Source organism: Tachyglossus aculeatus, chromosome 4 (genome assembly GCF_015852505.1).
Source record: "Tachyglossus aculeatus isolate mTacAcu1 chromosome 4, mTacAcu1.pri, whole genome shotgun sequence".
In the NCBI taxonomy this organism is placed as follows: Eukaryota; Metazoa; Chordata; class Mammalia; order Monotremata; family Tachyglossidae; genus Tachyglossus; species Tachyglossus aculeatus.
This window is the reverse complement of record NC_052069.1, coordinates 19,569,046-19,582,390: the sequence shown is the minus strand read 5'-3', so window position 1 is coordinate 19,582,390 and position 13,345 is coordinate 19,569,046. Positions and strand designations below refer to the sequence as shown.

The 13,345-nt window shown below is 43.0% G+C and overlaps 1 protein-coding gene and 1 non-coding gene across 8 annotated transcripts in view; one reads left to right on the top strand and one right to left on the bottom strand.

Annotated features, from left to right (window-relative positions):
- LDB2 (LIM domain binding 2) overlaps positions 1-13,345 on the top strand; it is an 892,398-nt gene that overhangs the window by 714,004 nt on the left and 165,049 nt on the right. The gene's annotated exons all lie outside the window — the stretch shown is intronic.
- LOC119927512 lies at positions 2,753-2,890 on the bottom strand. Its single transcript, XR_005450508.1, has one exon. It is a non-coding gene; the product is annotated as a small nucleolar RNA SNORA7 (small nucleolar RNA).

The following is a 13,345-nucleotide window of genomic DNA, read 5'->3' as shown; positions in this document are numbered from 1 at the left end:
TAGGCATGATTAAAAGCTGTGAGGAAGAAGTCACTGGAGAACGAACAATTGAAGATGGCAGTTAGGGACAAAAGAAGGGAAGGGGCAAGGGTTTGATGAGGTGGGAAGGAATGGGGTCGGATGTATATGTGAAGGGGGTGGATTTTCAGAGAAGGCAGGAGATTTCCTCTGGAGATAGTGCTGGGAAAGATGGGAGAGTTGAAGAAGGGGCAGGGGAGATTTTAGGGAGATTATGCCAGTGTCAATTTTGTTGATGAAGTAAAGGCCAGATCACTGGGGGCAAGGAATGGGGAAGTCGGTGGGAAAAGGGGCCTGAGGAGGGAGTTAAATATCTGGAACAACTGACGAGGGTAATGGGCATGGGTGTCAATAAAGATGGAGAAATAGTTTTGCTGGGCAGGGGAGAGGGCAGAGTTAAAGCATGCCAGAGGAATATACCTGCTGTAAGAAATCATACAAATCGTAATCTAATCAGTTAACGAGAAGCAGCGTGGTTTAGTGGAAAGAGTCCAGGCTTGGGAGACAGAGGTTGTGGGTTCGAATACTGGCTCCATCACTTCTCAGCTCTGTGACTTTGGGCAAGTCACTTAATGTCTCTGTGCCTCAGTTCCCTCAAATGTAAAATGGGGACTAAGACTGTGAGCCCCACATGGGACAACCTACTTACCTTGACTCTACCCCAGTGCTTAGACCAGTGCTTGGCACAAAGTAAGCACTTAACAAATATCATCATCATCATTATAAACAAGTACAGAACAGTACTGAGAATTGAAATCTAAAATCTTGAGACATAGAAACTAGATCCAGGCCATTATCTTATGTTTTCATAAAGACAACAGGAAGACTCCATTTTCCATATAATGCTGTGAATTTTTGTCCATTAACTTTGCTCAGGAGGCTGATTACATTGTGCTTCTTCATATATTAGGTAAAGAAAAATTAGATTTCTCCAGCAGGAATACCCAGAATTCTATCTCTCCTGCCTATTTAAAATTGAAATTAGTCAAATAAGTTGATTAAAAACAAATGTAAGTTGGAAAAATTTGGTCTTTGAGGCAAGGATAGCATTTATTTCCTATTCAACAGATGGGCCTTTAGATTCAGGAAAAGTATGGATTAAAAACAAATACCCTGTTATATAAATTCTAAAGTCATGTTGACTTAAGTGGTGAGATCATGCCAAGAAAGTTAATATAGCCAGCTCTAAGGGAATGCCGAGCAAGTGATTTATTCACCTCTGTACAATTCTAAGCAAAAACATGTGTCTGTAGAATGAGCCTCTGCAAAACAAAGACAAAAAGATCATTCAGATCAGTTTAACTCAAATCATGGTCACCCAGGCAGTTCCCATTGTCTAAAAATGGTATTTGTGTGCACAAGCAAAGTTTACTGGAAACACAACTCTGATGTATTTCATAAATGTATTTTTCAGTCTGACAGCATTTCCCATGCAGTGCAGTGCTCTGCTTTCATTAAAACATAAAGACCGGGGTCATGTCTGTCCTGGGAACCAGAGAGATATGTACAGCCCAAAGTCTAAGGCTTCTGCGTGCTTGCAGACAAACGATCTCAGAATTCCACTGATTGCAAAGCAGTCATTGTGGCCACTTGTCCATCGGTGTTTCTGTTACAAACTCATTTTGGGGGTTCATTACTTGAAAGGGCCCAGGTGCCCTTGGACAAAAACTTAACCTGTAAACTAGGTTCAGCTTGGCTCTTGCTAGTAAGCTGGAACAATAAAAGTGCACTGAAGTTCACCAGGATGAGATTGGCTTTTGAGAGTTTGTTTTCTTAAAGGAAAAAATTGACTTTCAATAGGGAAATTTACAGGTTGACATTAGAAATTTAAACCTTTTCAGAGCCATATTACTGTGGAGGAAAAACATGCATCCAGTATACCCATTTCTTTGTCTTTATACCTTTGCTGCTTTTCCATCACTTCTAACAATGGTCACCTCTCCATTGCTGCAACCTTGAGATGGGAGGCAGGGAAGAGGGAGTGGGCAGAGCACGTGTAAGGGGGAGGTAACCCAGATAATAATAATGATGGAATTTAAGCTCTTACTATGTGCAAAGCACTGTTCTAAGCGCTGGGGGGGATACAAGGTGATCAGGTTTTCCCACGTGGGGCTCACAGTCTTAATCCCTATTTTACAGATGAGGTAACTGGGGCTCAGAGAAGTTAAGTGATTTGCCCAAGGCCACACAGCAGACATGTGGCCGAGCTGGGATTCAAACCCATGACCTCTGACTCCCAAGCCCGGGAGTCAGACCCGTGACTCCACTGAGCCACGCTGCTTCTCTGCAGATCTGCTATTATCTAATGCGTTGCTATGAAGGGAGGTCCAAGATTAGCAAAGAAACGGGAGAAAATGGGCCCTGACTGAAATGGGGACAGATCCCGCTTCTTCTGGCAGAGGGTCCTAGTCACCCCCCAGCATGAGCCACTAGACAGGAGAGCTCACTCCTCATGCCCCCCTGGGCAAATCCATCTCCATCAGGCCCAATTACCTCATTAATGCCCACTGACTCATCTTATGCTGTTGAGTCGTCTCCTACCCGTAGCGACACCATGGATACATCTCTCCCAGAACGCCCCGTCTCTATCTGCCATCATTCTGGTAGTGTATCCATAGAGTTTTCTTGGTAAAAATATGGAAGTAATTTACCATTACCTCCTTCTGCGCAGTAAATTGAGACTCCGCCTTTGATTCTCTCCCGTGCCGCTGCTGCCCAGCAAAGGGGATTTTTGCCTTGTAGCAGATGGCCTGCCACTCACTAGCCACTGCCCAATCTAGGAATGGAATGGGTAATCCTCCGCTTGACTCTCCCTCCCATAGTCGAGACTGATAGAGTACTGGAAACTCTCCGGGTGCGACCCTGAGAGGGGAGCCCACCGATTTCTCTCTCCAAATTAGAACATCAGAGATACAGAAACTGTATGTGGATTCTAAGTGGCCAAGGCAAGAGACTCTAGCACGTAGCTTCACAGTAAGCCAGAGGTGTTTCTTCAATTCCTTGCATAGAAGAACAACTTTCTTCCTAAAAGAAGTCAGTGATGCAGTTGATTTCCACACAGGAGCCCGGAATGTTGTTTTTATGGGGCCCAGCCCACGGTGGTAGTTTTGGTATTTATTGATCACCCACTTTGTGGCGTTTGGTTAGCGCTTACTATGTGCCAAGCACTGTTCTAAGCACTGGGGAGGATACATGGTGATCAGGTTGCACTACGTGGGGTTCACAGTCTTCCTCCCCATTTTTCAGATGAGGTAACTGAGGCCCAGAGAAGTGAAGTGACTTGCCCAAAGTCACACAGCTGACAAATGGCAGAGCCGGAATAAGATCGCACGACCTCTGGCTCCCAAGCCTGGGCTCTTTCCACTGAGCCACGCTGCTTCTCCCGGTGCAGTGGGTACATCACTCCCCCCAACGCATATTCAACCATCCTCCATTCTCCCCATCTTCAAGGCCCACTAAAATCATATCTCCTCCAGGAATCAACCAACCAATTATATTTATCGAGCACTTGCTGTGTGCAGAGCACTGTACTAAGTGCTTGGGAGAGTACAGTAAAACAAAGTTGGTAGACACACTCTCTGCTCATGATAAGGATATAGTCTAGAGCTAACAATCAGCAGTGGACTCCACATCCTATTTTCTCCCCCTACTGCATCGCATATTCATTCATTCATTCAATCATATTTAATGATATTAGAGAAGCAGCATGGCTCAGTGGAAAGAGCCCGGGCTTGGGAGTCAGAGGTCAGGGGTTCTAGTCCTGCTCCACCACACATCTGCTGTGTGACTTTGGGCAAGTCACTTCATTTCTCTGAGCCTCAGTTACCTCATCTGTAAAATGGGGATTAAGACACTGAGCCCCACATGGGACAACTTGATCACCTTTTATCCCCCCAGCGCTTAGAACAGTACTTTGCACATAGTAAGTGCTTAACAAATGCCATTATTATTGAGCGCATACTGTGTGCAGAGCACTGCTTGGTAAGTACAAGTTGGCAACATATAGAGACATTCCCTACCCAACAATGGGCTCACAGTCTAGAAGGGGGAGGCAGACAACAAAACATAACATGTGAACAGGTGTCAAGTCGTCAGAACTAATAGAATTAAAGCTAAATGCACATCATTAACAAAATAAATGGAATAGTAAATATGTACAAGTAAAATAAATTGAGTAATAAATCTGTACAAACATATATACAGGTGCTGTGGGGAGGGGAAGGAGGTAGGGTTGGGGGGATGGGGAGGAGGAGAGGAAAAAGGGAGCTCAGTCTGGGAAGGCCTCCTGGAGGAGGTGGGCTCTCAGTAGGGCTTTGAAGGGAGGAAAAGACTAGCTTGGTGGATGTGTGGAGGGAGGGCATTCCAGGCCAGGGGGTTGATGGTGGGACAGGTGAGAATGAGGTACAGTGAGGCGTACACACTCGAGTCCTCATCTTCTATGGACTTTGGTACTCACTCCACTCGCACACACTTATATACATATCTTTATGCTCTGTTGCTTCTCCTACCTGTAATTTATTTCAGCATCTGTCTCCCCTATTAGATTGTATGCTCCTTGAATGCTGGGATTGTGTCTACTGTCTCTGTGTACACTCCCAAACACTTGGTACAGAACTCTACAATCAATCAATGGATTGTATTTATTGAGCACTTACTGTTTGCAGAGCACTGCAGTAAACACTTGGGAGAGTACCATGTAAGAGTCAGTAGACAACATTCCCAGGCCACAACGAGCTTACAGTCTAGAGGGGCAGACAGACATTAATATAAACAAATAAATTAAATTATGGATATAATAATTGTGGTATTTGTTAAACTCTTACTATGTGCCAAGCTTCCTCTCAGGGTCGCACCTGGAGCGTTTCCAGGATTCTACCCATCTAGACTATGGGAGGGAAAGTCAATCAGAGGCATACATGTACCATTCACAGCTTGGGCACGGGCTAGCGAGTAGAAGGCAGTACACTATAAGTCAAAACTTCCCTGAGAAGGGCAGCAACAGCATGGGAGAGAATCGAGAGAATCATGTGTGGAAGGAAGCAATGGTAAACCACTTCTGTATTTTTACCAAGAAAATTCTCTGGATACACTACCAGAATGATTGCAGATGGCGGTAGGACATTCTGGGAGAGATGTGTCCATGGCATTCCTGTGGATAGGAGATGACTCAGCAGTGCCAAGCACTGTATTAAATGCTGGAGTGGATACAAACCAATTGGATTGGACAGAGTCCCTGTCAATCAATCAATCAATCAATCATATTTATTGAGTGCTTACTGTTTGCAGAGCACTGTACTAAGTGCTTGGGAAGTACAAGTCGGCAACACAAGTTGGGCTCACAGTCTCAATCTCCATCCGCCACATGTCTGCTGTGTGACCTTGGGCAAGTCACTTAACTTCTCTGAGCCTCAGTTACCTCATCTGTAAAATGAGGATTAAGACTGTGAGCCCCACGTGGGACAACCTGATCACCTTGCATCCCCCCAGCGCTTAGAACAGTGCTTTGCACATAGTAAGTGCTTAAGAAATGCCAACATTATTATAAGCGCTTAGTACAGTGCTCTGCACATAGTAAGTGCTCAATAAATACGATTGATGATTTAACAGATGAGGTAAATGAGGCCCACAGAAGGACTAGACCAGGATAAGTGCTTAGATCAAAGTGGTTGGGGTTTGGATGGACAGGAAAGGGCCGATTTTAACAGGGTTGTGAAGTAACGGATTTGGTGATAGATTGAATACACTTTTTAACAGGAAAGTTGAAAGTGTAGATTGAATACACTTTAAGTGCTCAATAAATGCAACTGATGGATTAATTGACTGATTGCAGTGCAATATACTAAGTCCTTTGGAAATATAAAACATTGACACATTCCCAGCCCACAAAGAATGTGTACTTGAATGGAGAGACAGGCATAAACCTATTTGCTACTAGAATGGTCAAGATAAACAATTGAGTATATAATTGAATAAATGTCTAAACCAAAGAGATGGGGACAAACATAAATGTCTAAATATGGTAAATCCATAAGTTTACTCGAAGCCCCTAATGGGCATATAAGACTTAATAGAATGCTGGGAATTGATCAGGGAGGCCTTGTTAGAGGAAATGGTGTTTTAGAAGGGCTTTTATTGTGAGGAGAGCTTTGCAGATCTGCGTGGTTTAGTGGAAAGGGCCCGGGATTGGGAGTCAGAGGTCGTGGGTTCTAATCCCGGCTCCATCACTTGTAGATGTGTGACTTTGGGCAAGTAACTTCACTTCTCTGTGCCTCAGTTACCTCATCTGTAAAACGGGAATGAAGCCTGTGAGCCCTATGTGGGATGCCCTGATTACCTTGTATCTACCTTAGCGCTTAGAACAGTGCTTTGCATATAGTAGAAGCAGCGTGTCTAAGTGGAAAGAGCACGGGCTTTGGAGTCACAGGTCATGGGTTAAAATCCTGGCTCCACCACTTAATAATAATAATGATAATAATAATAATAATAATAATAATAATGATAATAATGATAATGGCATTTGTAAATCACTATGTGCAAAGCACTGTTCTAAGCGCTGAGGAGATTACAACGTGATCAGGTTTTCCCACAGGGGTCTCACAGTCTTAATCCCCATTTTACAGATGAGGTAACTGAGGTCCAGAGAAGTTAAGTGACTTGCCCAAAGTCACTTAACTGACAATTGGCGGAGCCGGGATTTGAACCCCCGACCTCTGACTTCAAAGCCCGTGCTCTTTCCACTGAGCCACGTTGGTTCTCACACTTGTCAGCTGTGTGACTTTGGGCAAGTCACTTCACTTCTCTGGGCCTCAGTTCCCTAATCTGTAAAATGGGGATGAAGACTGTGAGCCCCACGTAGGACAACCTGATCACCTTGTAACCTCCCCAGCACTTAGAACATTGCTTTGCACATAGTAAGCACTTAATAAATGCCATCATTATTATTATTATTATTATTATAGTAAGTGCTTAACAAATGCCATAATTATCATTATTATTATTATTATTATTATTATTATTAAGGAAGGGAGTTCCAAATTGAGAGAACAACAAGAGCGAGGAGTAAATGATACATAGAAAATGCTTAACAAATACCATTAAAAAAAAAATCTCTCCAAGATAGTAAACAGATACACTAATGGCCCTGAACCAGTTGTTGAGTGCTCTGGTCCAATCTTTGTGCTTTTGTTCATTGCCAAATAAGGAAATACGTTATCCTGTCATGTTCCATCAAGCAAATAATACAAATTTTTAAAATGACATTCATTGGCAATAGACGGAGCACTTCCAGAGGTCAGGTGGATAAATTACACTCATTAAAAAAAATGTGTAACTACATACTGATATTTATGAATTTGCATGTTATGCCTCAGAAATCCCCATACATTCATCCAGTTCCATACATTTTCAGCCACCAGAAGCACTTTACTGCTTAAACACCAAAGGATTGAACGCTAAAGGGCTATTAACAGGATCCATGTTTTCCCAGACTCTTTGAAGAGAGAATGGATCCCTAAGCATGTGTGAAGACAGGCATGAAAGAAAATGGAGCTTGGTTTATGGGATCTCATGTGAGTCTTCTCTTCATCCTGACTCCCCTCTCATAGCCTCCCAAGAGGGCCAATGGCACACACATTCCTGCTACTTCCCAGCCAGTTGTTCTTATCTGGAACTAGGTTCAAAATGGCCTCTTTCAATTAAGAAAAATTATTTTCAAATGTATTTTAAGATTCCCACATGGCGAGCTGTGCTGTTCTCACCATGTGACATTCCGGCCTGGGCAAAATAGGTATAGCTCTCTTTCAAATGGCTTTGAAGTTTAAAGCATTCTTAAACCCATGATGAATTTGCCGCTTTCATATTCTCAGTGGTGTGCTGGACATTAGTGAATAGCTTTCATGTATTCAGAAATATATGGGATAAATATTAAAAAGGACCAAAGTGAATCAAAATTGAAGTGACTCGAAAATGCCCCCAAAGAATGTAATGTATAACACTTAAAATATGCTGCTATTACCGAGGTTTTTGTAGTAGATAGTCTAAGCGCAATTACCCAGAGATTTCCTCTGAAGAGGAAGCATAATCCAAATGACTCCAAAACCAGGGCAGATTTTAAAACAAAGGCTAATCAATCAAGCAATCAGTCACATGTATTGAGTACTTACTATGTGCAGGGCACTAAACTGAATTCTTGGTTTGGTCTCTGTCTCCCCCTTTTAGACTGTGAGCCCACTGTTGGGTAGGGACTGTCTCTATATGTTGCCAATTTGTACTTCCCAAGCGCTTAGTACAGTGCTCTGCACATAGTAAGCGCTCAATAAATACGATTGATGATGGTGATGATGATGATGGGAGAGTACAACACAGCAACATAACAGACACCATTCCCTACCCACAATAGACTTAGAGTCTAGGGGGAGTGACAGATATTAATATCAATAAATAAATTACAGATATTTATGTAAGTGCTGTGGGGCTGGAGTGGGATGTGAATAAGGGGAGCAAGTCAGGGCAACGTAGCAGGGAGTGGGAAAAGAGGAACTGAAGGTTTAGTCAAGGAAGGCTTCTTGGAGGAGCTGTGCCTTCAATAAGGCTTTGAAGTTGCGGGGAGTAATTGTGTGTCGGTATTGAGGAGGGAGGGCAGCGTGGCTCAGTGGAAAGAGCCCAGGCTTTGGAGTCAGAGGTTGTGGGTTCTAATCCCAACTCTGCCACTGGTCTGCTTTGTGACTTTGAGCAAGTCACTTAACTTCTCTGGGCCTCAGTTCCCTCAAGAGAAGCAGCGTGGCTCAGCGGAAGGAGCACGGGCTTTGGAGTCAGAGGTCATGGGTTCAAATCCCAGCTCCACCAACTGTCAGCTGTGTGACTGAGAGCTAGTGAGAGCTCACCTACTCCAAGAGGCCTTCCCAGACTGAGCCCCCTCCTTCCTCCCCCCTTCCTCCCCCTCCCCATCCCCCCCAGCCTTACCTCCTTCCCCTCCCCACAGCACCTGTATATATGTATATATGTTTGTACATATTTATTACTCCATTTATTTATTTTACTTGTACATATTTATTCTATTTATTTTATTTTGTTAATATGTTTTGTTTCGTTCTCTGTCTCCACCTTCTAGACTGTGAGCCCGCTGTTGGGTAGGGACCATCTCTATATGTTGTCAACTTGTACTTCCCAAGCACTTAGTACAGTGCTCTGCACACGGTAAGCGCTCAATAAATACAACTGAATGAATGAATGAATGACTTTGGGCAAGTCACTTCTCTGGCCCTCAGTGACCTCATCTGTAAAATGGGGATGAAGCCTGTGAGCCCCCCCGTGGGTCAACCTGATCACCTTGTAACCTCCCCAGCGCTTAGAACGGTGCTTTGCACGAAGTGCTTAACAAAGGCCATCATTTTTATAATTTCATTATTATTCCAGGCCAGAAGCAGGATGTGGGCAGGAGGTCGGTGACGATATAGACGAGGTCAAGTTATAGCGATTAGGTTGGGATAGAGGAGTGAAGTGTGTGGGCTGGGTTGGGGTGGGAGAGTAGTGAGATGAGGTAGGAGGGGGCAAGATGGCTGAGAGCTTTAAAGCCGATGGTGAGGAGTTTCTGTCTGATGCATAATCTTAAAATGGTAATCTAAGCAATTGCACTTTGACGTGAAAATCACTCAACTCCCTCCTCCCATTGCCACTCTGCTCTCTCCCTTCTCTTCCTCCATCCCCCGCTTTCCCCACTCCTGTCCATAAATCCAAGAGCGACAACATAAACACATCTGATTTCTTGGTTTGATTTTTGCACTGTGATTCAGATTCCCTTCCCTACTTGGCCACGTGTTTCTGTATAAGAGAAGCAGCGTGGCTCAGTGGAAAGAGCCCGGGTTTTGGAGTCTGAGGTCATGGGTTTGAATCCCGGCTCTGCCAATTGTCAGCTGTGTGATTTTTGGGTGAGTCACTTAAATTCTCTGTTACCTCATCTGTAAAATGGGGTTGAAGACTGTGAGCCTTCTGTGGGACAACCTGATCACCTTGTAACCTCTCCAGCGCTTAGAACAGTGCTTTGCATATAGTGAGCGCTTAACAAATGTCAACGTTATTACTCCTCCAGGAGGCCTTCCCAGACTGAGCCCCTTCTTTCCTCTCCCCTCGTCCCCCTCTCCATCCCCCCGTCTTACCTCCTTCCCTTCCCCACAGCACCTGTATATATGTATATATGGTTGTACATATTTATTACTCTATTTATTTATTTATTTATTTATTTATTTTACTTGTACATTTCTATCCTACTTATTTTATTTTGTTGGTATGTTTGGTTCTGTTCTCTGTCTCCCCCTTTTAGACTGTGAGCCCACTGTTGGGTAGGGACTGTCTCTATGTGATGCCAATTTGTACTTCCCAAGCGCTTAGTACAGTGCTCTGCACATAGTAAGCGCTCAATAAATACGATTGATTGATTGATTGATTGATTATCACTATCAATCATATTTATTGAGCACTTACTATGTGCAGAGCATTGTACTAAGCGCTTATCTGTTTGTCAGTGAATGTGTCGATAAATCATAACATTCGAGTGATTACGCTTTGCAGGGCACTGTAGTAACTGCTAAAGAGAGTGCAACGGAGTAAGTAGACATTATCTCTGCCCTTGAGGAACTTCTAATCTAGTGGGGAGATATACACTAAAATAAATTACAGGTACATATCCTTAATTTATGTATATTAATGTCTGTCTCACCCTCTGGACCGTGAGCTCACTGTGTGTGTGTCTTCCAACTCTGTTATATTGTACTCTCCCAAGCACTTAGTACAGTTCTCTGCACACAGTAAATGCAACTGATTTATTCTTTCGTAAAACAGTTTAAAGATAAATAAATAGGGTGGGGGAAGGGGGTTGGGGAGAATGGGGGGTGGTCTCCAAAGTTTAGGTGACAAGAATGTGCTGAAGAGACATTCATTCAATCGGATTTATTGAGCGCTTACTGTGTACAGAGCACTGTACTAAGCGCTTGGGAAGTACAAGTCGGCAAAATATAGAGACGGTCCCTACCCAACAATAGGCTAGGGACCATCTCTATTTGTTGCCAACTTGTACTTCCCAAGTGCTTAGTACAGTGCTCTGCACACAGTAAGTGCTCAATAAATAAGATTTAATGAACGATTGAATGAAAGTGTGGCCTATCATCCAGACTTCAAGCCCAGATGCTCTCCTAGAGTGAAGGGCTGGCGATACAGTGTCTTTAAAATATTTAAAAGACTGGGGACATCTCAATGTTTCAAGGCCAGGAATGCGGAGGGGGTGTGTTTGTTATTTTTCTGTTTGTCTTCCCCCTTCCCAGTAGACTGTAAGTTTCTTGTGAACAGGAACTCTTCAATTCACACCTTTTGCATAACATCAGGGCTACACGCTTCGTAGGCATTGAATGAGCAATCATAATAATAATGATTATAATAATAATAATAATGGAGGTGGTGGTGCTGACTTTGCCTTTGAGTAAAAATACTTAGTTGTAGTATTTATTCAAATTTAGTCATAATAGTCATAATATAGAGACCTTCCCTGACTAAGTGTTTCCTCTTCTCTCATTCCCTTCTTCCTCGCCCATTCATTTGGATTTGCTCCCTTTATTCACCCCACACTCAGTCCCATGGCACTTATGTGCATATCTATAATTTCTTTACTTATAATAATGTCTCTCTCCCCATCTAGACTGTCTGAGCAGGAAACAGTACACTGCCTATAGTGAGTGCACAATAAATACCATTGATTGATTGAAACCTGTCCACCAGCTCTGTCATAGTGTACTCTACCAAATGCTTAGTATAGTGCTCTGCACACAGTAAGTGATCAATAAGTATGATTGTTTGTTGAAACTTCATTCAGTCATTCAATCACATTTATTGAGCACTTACTGTGTGCAGAGCACCGTACTAAGCACTTGGAAAGTACATTTTGGCAATAAATAGAGACAATCCCTACCCAACAATGGTCTGGAAGGGGGAGGCAGACAACAAAACAAAACAAGTAGACAGGCATCAATAACATCAAAATCATCCATAGCAGGTAAATAGGAAGTAGGTAGAGAATAAAATATGTGCATATATTCCTTATTTTGAAGTACTAATGGTTAAAGATAAACAACTGATCAGAATTAACAAGTGGATATGAGGAGGCAGGTATGGAGGACTTGCTCCCTTTATTCACCCCCCCTCCAAGTCCCATGATAGTTGTGTACATAGTTGTAATTTATTTCTTTATATTAAATAAAGATTAAATTAAAATTAAATTAAATTAAATTAAATAATTAAATAAAGTTTCACCCTCTAGATTGTAAGCTCATTTTGGGCAGAGAATATGTCCATTCATTGTTCTAGTGACTCTCCCAAGAGCTTAGTACAGTGCTCTGCACACAGTAAGTGCTCAATAAATTCAACTGAATGAATGAATTAATGGAATGAGTAGAGAAACTCCATGCCTCAAAAAAGTTAAAGTTAGAGTATACAAAGGAGGGTGTGTATCAGATTAATAGTGATCAGCGTACATGGGGTGATTGGCCAAGAGTTCAGTTGGGAAGCTTCAGACACTATGATATTTTGGGAAAAGTGGATTCTCTATGTTTAAAGCCTGGGACTTAGATTGTAAACTCTGCAAAGAGCATGTCTTAAATAGCATATGTTTCTAAGCACGTAGTAGACTGAGCTGCCTACAGATGCTTGAAATCAATCAATCAATCGATAGTGTTTATTGGGAACTTGTATGTGCAGAGCATGAATCAAAAAGCTTGGTAGAGTGTAATAGAGTTAGTAGATACAATCTCTGCCTTCAAGGAGGACATATTACACGTAGGGGCAAGCCAACAGAGTTTAAAAACTTGTACATACTTGTCCCTGAGGTGAATGAGACCTCAAGTGCTTAGGTAACTCAGAAGCTTTGAAGTAACAGTTGGGAGGATGGGGAACAGGGCATGGAGATGAGTGATCAATCAGGAAGAGCTTCCTGGAGGAGATGCAATGTAGCGAGGATGGCGGGTTGCAATTTAAGGGAGAAGGGATAGGAGAGGATGATGGTTGGGCAGGGAGTGTGGGATGATGTCAAGCCCAACAGGTAGAAAGTTTCGATTCTGGGAGAGAATCTGGGGAGAGGGGGATGGTGTCGATAAGCTGGCCTAGGGGCCATCTACAAGTTCAGATGGGAATGTGTGCCCATTTAAACCACCTTGGTTTCTAGAGGCAGACTTTCCTCGTGGGTTTTCGCCGATCCCTGGGTCATGTTTAAACCATGCATTTTTTTCTCCTGCTCAGCACTTCCCCACTATTCTCAGCTATCGACCCAATGTGACACTACCTTCAT